The 14,682-nt window shown below is 36.2% G+C and overlaps 1 protein-coding gene and 1 pseudogene across 2 annotated transcripts in view; both read right to left on the bottom strand.

Moving 5' to 3' along the window:
* LOC105299350 (cAMP-specific 3',5'-cyclic phosphodiesterase 4D) overlaps nucleotides 1-14,682 on the bottom strand; it is a 774,866-nt gene that overhangs the window by 469,110 nt on the left and 291,074 nt on the right. The window lies entirely within an intron of this gene.
* On the bottom strand, nucleotides 1,577-1,692 carry LOC111746278 (annotated as a pseudogene).

Here is a 14,682-nt window from a genome sequence, read left to right as displayed (position 1 = left end):
TTCAAGCTGACTGAATGGGTTATAGGTCTGATTTCAGAGAAGTTCCATGGACAGTCACTAGGGGTGTCTCAAAGCTCTAAAAAGTTGCACGTGGTTGCTTCGATTAATAAGTATTATGATTTTTTTTTGCAAAGCAATGAATGTAGGAAAAGAGTTAGAGACACCTGAATAAGGAAAAACCATTCTATTTGTGGTGACACAATCTGGCCTGGAGGACACTCATCAGTTAGAGCTCTGCTTGTGCACATGAGAATGGAGAATTTGGGATTACTAACTTGAAGAGCAGAAAACAGGGATTAATTCATTCATCAAAGAAACATTTGCCAGATACCAAGAAGGTGCCAGGTTCTCTGCTGGGTGTTAGAGTATACAATGAATGAGGTAGAGATGACAAGGAGCCCTCAGGAAACTCAGTCTTCTGAGGGAGACAGAAAAGAAAATGGCATGCGCAATCCTCTTTGAGAAGTGGTATTTAAAAAACAAAAAAAAAAAGTAAAAAATAAAAAAAATAAAAGCAATGTGCAGGCTTCAGGGGAAGTAAAAAGATTTAGGCTACAACACAGGGAGTGGGGGTGGGAAAGACTTCCAAGAAAAGACAAGTCTCAAAGGAAGAGGCAGGTCTCATTAAGCAGATGGGGGAGGAGAGTGGGGAGACATCCTGATCAGCTAATGTGGACAAAGCTGATAAAGGAAATAAGATGACATATTTTAGGAGTTGCAAAACACTTTCCACAAATGGTGCAGTGGGGTGCAGCATACAAGATTGAGAAATAATGTGCTAAAGACGCAGGAGACCCACAGAAGAATGTGTGGGAGAAGGATGGGCTTGGCTTTCTCCTTTAGAGAGGTCCCTGTGGAAGGAGAATGGGGTAGGTGGTGAGACTAGAGGCATATAAACTATTTAGAAAGTTATTTCACAAAGTCCAGGCAAGAAATAGTTTCAGTGTCATTGGGTGACAAAAGAAGGGTCTCAATTCATGGACTACAGCATACACTTAATGAGGAAAGCTGAAGCACCACATTCTGCTTAGCTTCAAATAAAGATGGCAAAGTGATCAGGCAAGTGAAGGCCTAGACAGATGCTAGGGTGATTACAGTTGCAGAATGCCTAAGTGAAACTGTCCTTCCCTATTATTTTCTCTCTCCTACCCTCTGCCATGTTAGTTATCCTTTTCTGCCCTCTGGGATACCTTCCCTTATCTCATAATTGGGGTTGGAAGTGAAGTGCATGGGTACTGGGGAGACAGCGAAGACAGCAGAGGCAACAAAGAGAGAGAAGAAGATTAAGAACAAAACTTTAAAAGACACTTGAGGAGACAGGCAGTGTTTTTGGTAATGTCACTTGTAAAATGAAATGTGAAAATAGGTTCTATATATAAATACAAACACATGCCTATGTGTGTGTGGATTAAACCAAGACGCCCCTTCTCAGCCAGAACAATCTTTTCTAACACATTGAGAAATGGAAGTGTTAGAGGTTTGGATGGGTGGCACTTGGTTTTCTGCTTTGAAACATGGGTCACATTTTGAGGAGCACAGATGAGAAGTGCATTCTTTTTTTTTTTTTTTTTTTTTACACCTACAGCACCTGGTCTTCCTAGGTGGTCTCCAATCCAAGTACTAACCAGGCCCAACCCTGCTTAGCTTCTGAGATCAGACATCAGGCTTGTTCAGGGTGGCATGGCCGTAGACCACAGACCATGGCTCCACTGTGGCATGAACCCAGGACCTTCTGCATGTAAAGCAGATGTGCTAACTACTACACTATGGAATCACATCTGAGAAGTGCATTCTTGATCTTGGAAATGCAGTAGCCGCCATCACTGTCAGGTCTTCAGCATTACAGACAAGTCCTGTATGGGCCGGCCCTGCCCACCTGTTTGGCCTCATCTCCCACCTCTGTACCTGCCTCCACCCTGGCTCTTTTGGCTTCTTTTACATTCACCACTCACCACTTGTTCATGTAGCACATAAAGGTCTCTCTCTTGTCTTTTTCTCCTGATTAATTCTGACTGATCCTTCAAATCACAGTTTAAACAACCATTCCTCAGGGAAGCCATTCCTGATCTCCCTGACCAGGTCAAATACTACCTCATGTCTTCTTTAAATGCTCTGTGCTTCTCTTCCATAGCATTGGTCTCAGTTACAGTTTCATATATGTGTGTGTATGTGTATGTGCATGTGTGTGTGTGTGTGTGTGTGTGTGTGCATGTGTGTGATAATTTGATTAGCACTTCCCTGATTCTAAATCCATGTAGGCAGGAACTGTGTCTGATTTTGCATATCATTTTACCCTCAATGTCTACAAATGAATGGAGAATGGAAATAAGTGTGTGGGGGCATGGGAGATGTCAGGGTGCGGTAAGGGGTTGAGGGAGCAGAAGCTAAAAAGAAGCGTCGAAGATGAACTTAATCTGTTGACTATGCTGCCTACCTTAAGTATTAAATTCACGCTACATTTCTTCTTTCCAAACTGAGTGGGAAAATATGACTTTTAAAAATTGTATTTAGTCTTTTTTTTCTTTTTCTTAAGTTTCCTAAAATTTTAGACTACAAAGGCATTGCTGGGTAGTATACTTTGTTAGCTCCCAGAAAGAAGTGCATATTCTTGAGTCTTATAATTTTAACATTACAGATTTTCTATATTAGCTTTCAACCTAACATAAAATTAATGTAAACTGGAGGCCTATTAACTATTTAATGTAAGCTCTTACTATTATTTTCTTTAGGATATTCATTGAAAATGAATAATGAGCATGCCTAAAACCCAAATCTTGGTTTTTAATATAATTCTCCCATGAAAGGAACCAGGGATCCATGGAGAAATGGATGAATCTAGGACTGTGGAAGGAAATGTATAAGATGAGCCTGCATCTTGTAATGGCAAAAAGCAAGAAAGTGCTAAAAAAAAAAAAAAAAAAGCCCACAATGATGAGGATATTTCAAAGGGACATAAGAACCGACTGAAAGAACTTTCGATGGCCAAAACTGGAACAATTTGAGCAACAATATAGTATTGAATTATGACCTAAAATACAAAATAAATATCCATGGGTCCAATCTGACATACACAAGAATTGAATAAACAATTAAATAAATGGAAAATAGACAGATCTCCTATGCAGAAGAATTCCAAATATTTTATGTAGAAACTCTGCCTTCAAGGAGGTTGAGCATAACTCCCTCCTCCTTAAGTGTGTGCTGTTCATAGTGAATTCCTTCCAAAGAATGCAGTACAAAAATAAGGGAAAAGAATGAGTTTACAGTGGAAAAACATGTCAAAAATATGTGTGTATAAAAATATATATCAGTATGTATACTAACCTGTGTAGATACTCATATCTACAAATATGTCTGTATTTAACCAGGCAGTCGAGGTTAACATGAACGGCGATATGTCATTTTGATAGTGTAATAAAAATGGTGCCCATTGGGGTCTTCTTCCTCAAAGCACATAACCCTAATCTAATCATGAAACAAACATCAGAAAATCCGAGTTGAAGGAAATTCTACAAAATACCTGACCAATACGCCTTAAAACTGTCAAGGTCATCAAAATAAAGAAAATCTGAGAAGCTGTCACAGCCAAGAGGAGTCTGAGGAAACATGACAACTTAATGTACTGTGCTATTCTTGATAGGATCCTGGACCAAAAAAAGGACATCAGGCAAAACTAAGAAAATATGAAAAAAGTATAAACTTTAATTAATAATACTACATTAATATTGGTTCATTAATTATGACAAAAGTACCATACTCATATAAGATGTTAATAATAGAGGAAAGTGTGAATGAGGTATATGTACTAATCTTTGTAAATTTTCTATAAACCTAAAACTTTTAAAACAAAATATTTCTTTTAAAGAAAACTTAAAAGTCTATAAATTTAATTTAAACTGGTAGAATTAAATGGTAAGATCTAATCTTACTGATATAAGCCAATATTTAATTCTCTTAACCAAAAGGACAAAGTATTCTTCATATATTAACCTCCATGACCAATTGCTTTCTCTATGTTCCTTTAGAAAATATTTGATCATGTTATGCACCATTAATTAGAGTCAAATTAGAATATTACGGAATTGATAAACATATGATTCAGTTAAAGAAAAGTTTACTGAACAGTAGGAAAAAATTTACACAAGATATGCATTATCTATATGGATGCATTTGTCAAAAAAGACAAAAGAGTCAAGAATGGTTTACTATTCTAAGACAAAAAGCAAACAAAACAGAGAGAAAACTAGGGAAGAATTCTAAAGTTTTAACCCAACCATAAAAATGATAAATTTCAGCAAATAGTTAAGATGTTATAATTTACTCATGATTTTTGATCCTAGTAAAAAAATGCAGTGCACCTTTGCCCATCCCTACTTCCTTGCCTGGACCCATGCAGGCTATGTCACATGAAATGCTTATGTCCATGAGAACATCCAGACCCATGCTGGGGTTAAATCGGCCTTACTGCAGGTGTACGCAGTATTTCAGATTTGCAGCTACAAAGAACTAGCCTCATCCAAGCACCAGTCTTTCAATTCCTTCATCATTTTCTTTCTTAAAAAATTTTTGTCCTTCAACCACTTTATAAGTGACAAGGCATGAGTTTCTCCCACCCCGTCACTCTCCTTTTTGTCCTCTCAAGTACATATGCAGCCCAGAAGGGAGCACAAGCCAGGTGAGGTCTGAATGATGCAGGGTCAAGTGCACTCATTACCTCTTTATTTTGAGTCATTCCAGTTCTATTAATGGAGCCCAACTTGCTAGGTGCAATCTTCAAATAGGTTCCATATTTTACATCAGAAACTGGATGTCAGATACAAATTTTACATAAACTGTGATTACTGGGAATGAGGTTAGCACATTTTTACTTGGTTGTGAATATCATACTTGGCTTCCTGGAGGCTTCAAGCGTTCATGTATCACAGCCCTCCTATGCTGACACAGTTAGAGGTGCCCTCAGAGAACAAACCTTCCACCCTTCCCTTATTCTAAAAACAAAACACAAAAAACCCACCTACTGTTTTGTTCTAACTGTGCAGATGTAAAATCTGAACTGAACGTGATGATGGGAAGAGAGTACTCTTTAATCTCAGTATTTAAATTCTTGGTATTTTCTGGATATTTAAAGTACAGGACAAACAAATAGAGATTCATGGGCATGGACAATGGACTAGTGGTTACCAGAAGGTAGTCAGGGAAGAGGGACGAGGGAGGTAGATGGGGTAAAAGAGGTCAAATATATATATGCCTTATGCTCTACTGCTGAACTGTACACCTGAAACTTATTGGATTTCATTAACCAATGTCATCATAATAAAAAATAAATAAATAAAATAAAGTGCAGATATTCCCATGAGAAATATTACTGCCTGTCTAACAAATAATGGTGTCATATAAAATTAAACAATTAATAATTCAAGAACACTTTAAAATTCAGGTTGCAAAGAACATATTTTTCTAATCTTTATAAAAACATGTAAAATAATATAAAATTTTATTTGGAAATTGTTAAAACTGTGTTGGAACAAAATGACTTTAATGCAGGTGATAGATTTCCTTCAAATGCACTTAAAGTCTTGTTATTGATCCATTTGATTCTGCTCTATCAATTCTACTAAGATACAGATATTCTAGACGTTAATGCTTTCAGAAATATACAATATTGATAAATATGCCAAAAATGACAAATATCTAAGAAAAAATAACAAGTATGAATGCCAGCCAAATTTCTATCTGAACTGGTATCTTTAATTGAGAAAGGTGAATAATGTTAATCTTAGGACGTTTACTTATAGTGGACTTAGATTAAACAATACGATTAGCAGTTATAGAATTTGAAGATCAGAATCAGTGGAGAAGAAATACAATAATAATCAAGTAATAATAGATTAGTCAAGATTACAGTAGAATAAATTAGCAAAAGGATAAAGATAGCCATAAAAATATCAAATTTTTAGTTCTTTACAGTACTCACTTTCACTCTTTATATGCACTGTAACATATATGAAACAATTTGCTCCTCCCAGAAGTATTTTGATTTGAGATTTTTTTAAAGAAACACAGGAATGAAGGAGCTTCTTTTCCATGCTAGACATAAAGGTTCTTAAACATATTTCACTTACGCAAAGCATAATGTAAGAGGCACTAGGGACTTCAATTCAAGAACAATAGACGTAAGACTGATGTACTGGTTGCTTCCTGAACACTGTGCTCAGCAGTTTTGGACCACTTAGCAGTGATGAATAGGCATGAAGAATCAGGTACTGAAAAGCCATTTCCTTGGAAATGAAACTTTTTTTTTCTTTTATCTTTTGCCTGTTTTGATTAAAGCTCTGAAGAAACCAAAGATACAGAAGGAGTAGAGAAAGTATGCAACTCAGATTACCCAAAGGAGATGTTTCCAAAGAGGCTGAATGAAAACAGATGCTGGAGAGATAAAAGGGGTAAAAACAGCCATAATCTTCAAAATTCTTTTGATGTGCTATTGCTATGAAAGTCGTGGATTTTCTCAAGGTAAAGCTGTTTTATAAAAATGAGCTCATATGTCAATCAAAGATCTTTTACTTATAGTCAAGTCAAACACTTGACTATTATTATAATCAAATTCTAGCATTAGAATCAAATTCGTAGAGTCAATATGTAATAGCCAATTCACCTAGTTGAGAAAAATAAATGAAGAAATGATAAAAAAATGAAAAAACGTAAGGATTATTTATATACTTTATTCTAGAATTATATTCTTATTGGTTTTACGTATTATTTTTAAAACTATCAAAGGAATTGTTTTAGGTGGGGGAACAGATAACAGTCATACTGCACTTTAAAAAAATTATTTGACTTGGCCTCATATGTAAAGAATTTCATAATTTCCAGAAGTGTTGGCATTTGTCTACATCCTCTTTCCAGGCTGCTTGTCATTTCATAATCATTTTCATGGGGCCCATTTTCCTTATTATATGGACTTGTGCTTGAAACATTTCAAGCACAAGGAAGCAATCCTGTGAATTGACATGAATTGACAGATGCCATTAGAAGCAGCCCCACTCAGAACTCTGACTTGGACTTCATCTTATGCAACAAACATCCAAATACAGACTCAAGAACATTTGCCTCTAAGATGCAGATCTGCTTAAGAGTCATACGAGGCTGCTTCACTCTATACTACTGCTGTCATTACAAATGGAGCAGGACTCAGGAGTCTAAAACCGGGTGCTATAATGGGCTATGAGAGAACTCAAAGTATGTGAGAGTGCTTTTAACTTCAAGATAGTAACTTAGAAAGATATAGCATTTTTTTCATAAGTAACACATTTTTTATTCAGTTTAATCTTTTATGGATGCCTCAATATTTTTAATAGTATTTTATTAGATTTTTAACTAAATCTTGTATGTGGGCTTTCCTTTTATTATTAACTAACAATAATATTTACAATTTTCAAAGATCTTTCAGATACCGTACCATTTTCATAGAAACTTGTAGAGAAGGAAAAGGACAGGAGGGGTAACTAAAATGCATTAAACATCTTAAATTTTTAAGATGTTGAATCCAGGTGCTATAATTTTTATACATCCCATTCTTCTTTATGCTTATCCTTAGGATAAATTTCCTTCCAATCTTACTATTAGAAATGTGTGTGCTTTCCCTGAACCACTGAGTCATTTATGTCTAACGGACACTGGAATTTGTCTTTAAGCTCCCTGATTTACACTGGCTCCTAAGAAACTTTGAAGAACTTTATATTCCACCTGGTATACCCTTAGATTTCATGGTCTGTTAGTCTCCTAGAAGATGGAGGTTTCTTTCTCCCTTGAAATGTAGACAAAATTGATTTGAAGCTCTCAATTTCATGACTAATAAGAGTCCCAAAACTCAGCCCTTGCTATGTGATAATTTCTGGGGATTAGAGCTCAGTGACCTCAGTTGATAACACAACACAATTCCTTTTTGATTTGCATACCTCCAAGACCACCTAAATACTTCAGCTCTTCCTGAGACTTAAAGTAAGACATACATGCATTGGTGGTCTTTTTTCCCCCCTTCTGTCGCCAGGAAGGGGTCTGTTTAATGGACTGAGTACGCATGGTTCTCAGCTTTCCTTAGGCTTCTCCCCTTCCTCTCCTCTCTTCTAATCTCTCTTCCTCAGCTCCACTACTCTGGTTGGCTCTGCAGGACCAAATTCTCCCTCTGTTATACAGAGTGGCTTTCACTTCACATCATCTGAGCACCTGCTTGCAATCAAACCCACAAGGGGACTCATCTTATTCCTATGGCATCATCAAAGTATCTCTTCTAGCAAAGTCATTTCTCTTCCCCAAGGAGATTCTGGTGCCATTTGTGAAGGTAATGTTATTTTCTTCACCTTATTCCGTATGCATGTGAGTATTAACATCATACCTTATTTCCATTTGCCCTTCCCTCATCACTCTCCCCTAAAAGTTATAGCTATATATCTTTGTTGACTGTCTTAAATGCTGCCTAAAACAGGACAAGTTTTAAACAAACGAATAAATATTACCTCATTGAGTGCTGACAATAAATCTACTTGTTATTAATACAAATTAGTAATATTGTATTTTTCCTGTTTTAAGAATGAGATGTTCATAAATGTCAGATTTCTTGCTCAAAATCAGCCAGTCAACATGAGAATTGAATTTGAACTTAGTTCAATATGGCTCTAAAGCACGGACTTCTTCCCTTGCATAATATTATCTGCTAAGAGAGATGGGTATGGGATCTTTCCAACGCTTTGTCAAAACACACAAGCTACCTCCTCTTCCTACGCACCCTGTCACCCCCAGACTCTGATATTCCTTGTTACTGATATGGGAAAATAAGGGCTGACTTTTTTTTTGCACAAATTCTTGTAGGCATTTCTGATACAACTACCTTCCCTAATGACAACTTCTCCAACTCATCATCTCTACCACATTGGAATCAAAAGTGTAGATCCTTAACATGTTGAAGTTTGAGTTAACTTTCTAAGGTGTGCTTTGATTGTGAAATGTAAAAATATATAAAATAGTTCTTGAAGTTATTTTACAATAAAAAAATTGTTAAATTTTTTTTTTATTTGGCAAGGGGTTTTAAGTTTTTTATTATCATCTTAACTAATAGATATAGTTGATATGTTAAATGAAATATGAAAAATATGGCATATTCTACCTATCTCAAAGGTCCAAGTGGCAAATTATTTTTCATATAAAATTTCAAAATTTTAATATTTCAAATATAAATATTTCTTTTGAAAACATCTAAAATCAAAGCAATAGCAACATGAGAAACTAAAGAAGAGTTATAATAAAAGTCTAAGTATAAAACTGATTACTTCATAATCAAAAAAAAAATCTAACAGGTCCTATTATTTGAGCAGCTACTTCTAAGAACTGTGCTAAGCATTTTACATACAATATCTCATTTAATTATTATAGCAACATGATGAGGCAGGATTATTAGCCATATTTTCTAGATGAGAAAAAAACAGGTTCAGTAAGTTATATGATTGCTCAAGGTCACACAGCTCTTAAGTGGAATAACGAGAATGCAATCATGTTTGTCCAAGTCTAAAGCCCAGGCATCACTGCCTCTCAGTATTAATAGCACTTGCCATGTATGATGGACCAAGTTTGTACAAATGATGAGGGTATGTAAGACATGGATTTTTTTTTAGCCTGAAACATGCATCAATTATGGAACCTCGCCAGCTGGCAAATAAGTAAACATTAAATTGTGCTGTCTTCTTTATATCAATGGTACTTTTGAGAAGTAAGCTATCTGAGGTTAGAGAAGGTTTCATGAGACAGATGAGAGACTAGGAGAACTTGAAGAATGGGCAGAGTTCAGATTGGCAGAGCAGAGGGCAGAGCAACCCCTATAAGTAAAACGGATGGGTAAATTTAGGAACAGTGAAAAGACTGACATAATTAAAGATGAGAAATGTGGTTTGGGAATCATGAGAATTAAATGATGAGAATTAAAGATAGATCAGGTGAGACTCAGGTGAGACACAATTACAAAATGTTTTGAAGGCCAAGAAGAAAAATATCCATGGGTAAAATCATCCACTCATTCCACAAAGATCAATTGGATGCCTAGTATATGGGGCAGGGAAAATAAAACAGAATAATACAGAAAGTCCTGGGTAATTCTGTTCAGTCCTGTAGCAATCACTGTCAGGGGTCTGTACACATTCCCTCAGCAATAACATGCCAGTGGAATCTTATTCTAAGCATGGGCAATACTCTATCCAAGGTTTTGCTTGCAGTCTGGCCAGGCTGGAAATGCTAGAAATTAACTCCTAACAGTAACCACTGGCCAATGAAGAATGAGAGTTGGAGGATAAATCCTCAAGTGTCCTCATCCCTTAGATAGGACAAATCTGAAGCAAGCTCTACATCATTTCCCAGCAGTCTCCGAAAGTTTGAGTCCCAATTGCCTACTTAAGTTACCTGATCAATAATGTTCCCTGTTTAGGCTTTCTTCCCTTTCCTGTCTAACTTCTCCACTCTCCCATTGCTATTTCCTGAGACAATCTCTTAAATAAACCATTTGCACTCAAATCCTCTCGAGGCCTGCTTCTCAAGGACCCCAACCCAACTTGGATGCACAATAGCTCTAGTAACAACCAACTGTGATGGAACATCTGTGTGCCAGGCACCTTTCTAAGTACTTTATATATGTTACGGCATTTCATCCACACAACAGTCTATGAGGTACAAACTATAATAACCCCCATTTGCAGAGGAGGAAACTGAGGTAGAGAGAGGTTAAATAGCTTGCCCAGAGCCACACAGCTAGAAAGCATGGATCCAGATTTGAAGGCATCCTAGATCTAGAGTCAGTGCTCTTATCCACTAAATCAGGTGCCTCTCTGCACATGGAACACTGCACAGCAACACACACCATGCTATAGGGAAGTACAAGGAGCTCTAAGAGAAGGACGCTAGTGCCAGCGGGGAGGGAGTCATGGTGGGGGCTGTTGTCTAGTTGGGCTCCAGCTTACCCCAACCCTTCTTCAAAAGTGCAGCATCGATGCAAAGCTGCTCCTCAACACCTGTCACATCTATTTTATATATTAAGTCACTGTCTAAGCTTTTGCTTGAAGAAAGGGTTCCATGACTTAAAAATAAATGTTTGTAACCTCCATGCTAAAGAATATATATATATATATATATATATATATATATATATATATATATATATATATTCCTCTCCTCATAAATAGAATAGAATATGGTTTGCTACCAGAGGTTAGCTTTGTCACAGAAAGTTCCTTGAAGCAAAACAAGGTTTAGTGAAGGCCTGGCAGATGGGGTGTCTTTAAAATGGTGACATCCTGATCTACCTTTACATTTAACCTCTCTTAAAAATCAAATCTTTCATGGATTACATTCTAAAAAATGGAATTTTGCAAATATTTTCTTCTTTTAGACTCTGATACCTGGCTTCAAGGCCTTATTTGATGACTTGTAAGAGGTCTCTTTTACTAGTCTCAATAACACTCTGGTTTCCTCAACTTGCCCATTACTGACTCGCTAGCTTTTCTTTCTTCTCTAGAATATCAATGGCTTCTCCATCATTATGTCAATTATTTATTTTAAATTTACTGAGTAAACACACGAAGCAAAGCAAACTTATGCAAAGTTTCTGATATTGAGAGTTTCTCACTATGTTGATCCTTTAGACCAGGTGGAGGCTGGATGAACAAGGGAGGGCCTGAGATCTTTGACAAAGAGAAGAGCTGGGAAGACATAAGTAGTATTTGGGATGTATTTTCTCAATTACTGTGACTATCAGCATTCATGGCCACAAAGCTAATATCTTACCCATGAAAAAGGTGTTAGTTAAGGTACAATTTTATGGAGAAGGGCTTAAGCCAAATACTTAAAGCTGAGAGGCTAAGGGTTTTCTACAGGAGAGGCCAAATACTTCAGAAAAACATCAGAGTTCAGTCCTGGAGTAGTTTATTGATAAATGTATTATTTCTCAGCATTTCCTCTAACGGAAGTGCAATTATGGAATTTTGCAAATATTTTCTTCTTTTAGACTCTGATACCTGGCTCCAAGGCCTTATTTGATGGTTTTCATGACAAAAATGGGGAAATTAATATGATATAGAACCATAGATTTTTATAGCACCATAGATTTTTATAGAACCATAGATTTTTATAGCACCAAAGTATCATTTAGTTGAACCTCCTCACCTTCAGATTTAAAAATAAAAACATGAAAACCCAAATGGAGGGATGAATGCGGTTTCATTATCTGTAACTAGGACTGCTTAGTACCTTTTTTAGAGGTTTAGAGGTACAACAGAAATCCTACATGAAAGATCTATAGAAAGTTATCATGAGCACTGACTACCAAGAATATTAGCGAGGAAGCTCTGCAGACCTCACAGAATGTGCCGATGATTAGAAGAGATAAAAGGAATTCATAATCTCTCCAAAACACATGGTACACTATAGGGTTTATAATTATGGCCTAAAAATTATAAAGCTATTTATAACTTTCCCTTAATTTCCACCTTATATTTCTCATTTTTTCTCCCTGTGGTATCATGGAAACATAAAAGAGAATTTAAATTTATAAATATTTAAACTAGGTTATATCAGTTCCGGTTAAAGTCATACTATGTTTTGTTATTTTCCATAAATTTCTCGGAGACTGGTGACACTTTCAAGTAAACTTCAGAAGGATTTTTTGAAGAAATCATTGTGAAAGGAGGTTATATATATGGACTTGTGACATTCCAACATAAACCACAGAAAGTTTCCTATTAAAAAGTGAGCAAAGATGAATCATTTTGCCTTCTCTTCCAACTGTGATTTTTATTCATTTGAAGATAAAATTCAAAGCAAACATCTTAGAGCTTCTGTTTGTCATCCTAGAGTTATTTCCAGGCAGCCTAGGAAATCTCATCTTTCCAAAATCAGGTCATAAAACTGGAACTGCAATCTAATTAATATGTTCATAAAACAGCTTCTACCACTACCAAATAGACAACAGCAACACTAAAGTCAACTCTGTATTCTTTGGAAACCCCAAAACACAATCAATAGGAGAAATTATAATCACAACACAGTTTCTAATTTAGTAATTAAGAATTCTAACAGTCTGTCACATCGCTGCCCCTTTTCCTGACATAACGATTTGTGTAATTTTAAAAGGAAAGTAAAATATCTTTCATTGACTTTACATATTCATTTGGCATCACTGACTTTTTAGAACTTCACTTACACTCACATATTTCCCTCTTCAACAGTTTCCCAATTTTCCACAGAACCTGTTTTATAACTTGACTAAGCTTCTCCACTTGCCCCTCCATGTTTCTCCCTCTGAGATATGATCTTGAATTATACTTTGCAGAAAAAACAGAGGGCATGAGACCAAAACTCCCTTGGGTTCTCCTTTCACCTACTTAATCTTTACATCATTTGCATCCATCCTCCCCTTCCTCTCTCCTGTTTTGGAGGAAACCATGTCCTTCTCTAGTTGTTGGGATCCTGTATCTGGATACTTCATTTGGGATCTGTTCCCTGACCCTTAAAAGTACCTAGTGCTGTTCTTCACTAACTACTGTTTTTTCCTCTCCCCTCTTTACCCCTCCTCTCCCTTTCTTGCTACTCCTTGTTCTGTCCTTCTTGTCCGAAATTTTGAAAGTGGTGTGCACCACTTTTCATTGCTTATAACCCCTGAAATATAATTTACCCAGACTCTCTCTTAAACCTTTTCCAAAATGTTGGCAATAACTGCTAATTCTGAAATCCATCAGAATTAGCAGATATACTTTTAGCTCCTCATTTCTAGACTTCAATAGTGTATTTATAACAGCCAGTTAAATTGTTTCTTCCTTTGGACTCCAGAATACTTAATATATACCTATATTAATATGCTCTATACTATACTATAATTATTTATTTCCTTGGATGTTCTCATCACTAGTCTATGATTATTTTCAAGGCAGTACTGTTATCTCTTTATCTGTACATCCCCTATGCTTATGTGAATCATTTTGTTCCACATATTCCAATCCAATTCATCACAAAGAATTTTCATCAGTTCAGATTTTGGGCTATTTGAAGATTAAAATGTTTCTTTGACTGGCATTAGCTCTGATTTCAGAAAATTTTAATATTCTTTACCTGTGTAAAAATTAATTTTAAAGATCTATAATTAGAACATTTTGAAGAAGTAATAATTATGATAGCAAAGCACAAAACGTGTATGATCTTTGACTGTTTGCAAGGCACGCTCAAAACATTTTATCTGTCTGTCATAACTGTCCTTCAACATAAATGAAGCCATGTCAAAGCAGGGCTAGGGCTGTGCAGTTTGATCACTGATAGTGCCTTGCAGAGATGGTGAGTAAAGCTGAACTCATCTGTGTTCCACTCTCCCAATGTGTGCCCAGAGAATGGGACGCCTTTTGCTTTGCACAGAGGCTCTGTCCATTCACCAAGCACAGCAGCCTGCATTTCTAACTTCTCTTTCCTAATTCACAGGAAGGACCCCATAGGACAGAGTGGCCCTGGGTACATGGTTCACTTCAAATCCTTGTAAACTTTCTCATTCTAAGAAAATACAAAAAAAAAAAAAATATCTGATGATGTGGTCAAAGTATAGGTCATAGTGCTAACATAAACAAGAAGGAACTCTCAGGCAAAAGCCATTTATACTCACTA

The sequence above is a fragment of the Pteropus vampyrus genome, unplaced genomic scaffold (genome assembly GCF_000151845.1).
Source record: "Pteropus vampyrus isolate Shadow unplaced genomic scaffold, Pvam_2.0 Scaffold181, whole genome shotgun sequence".
Lineage (NCBI taxonomy): Eukaryota > Metazoa > Chordata > Mammalia > Chiroptera > Pteropodidae > Pteropus > Pteropus vampyrus.
This window is presented reverse-complemented; position numbering and strand designations above follow the sequence as displayed.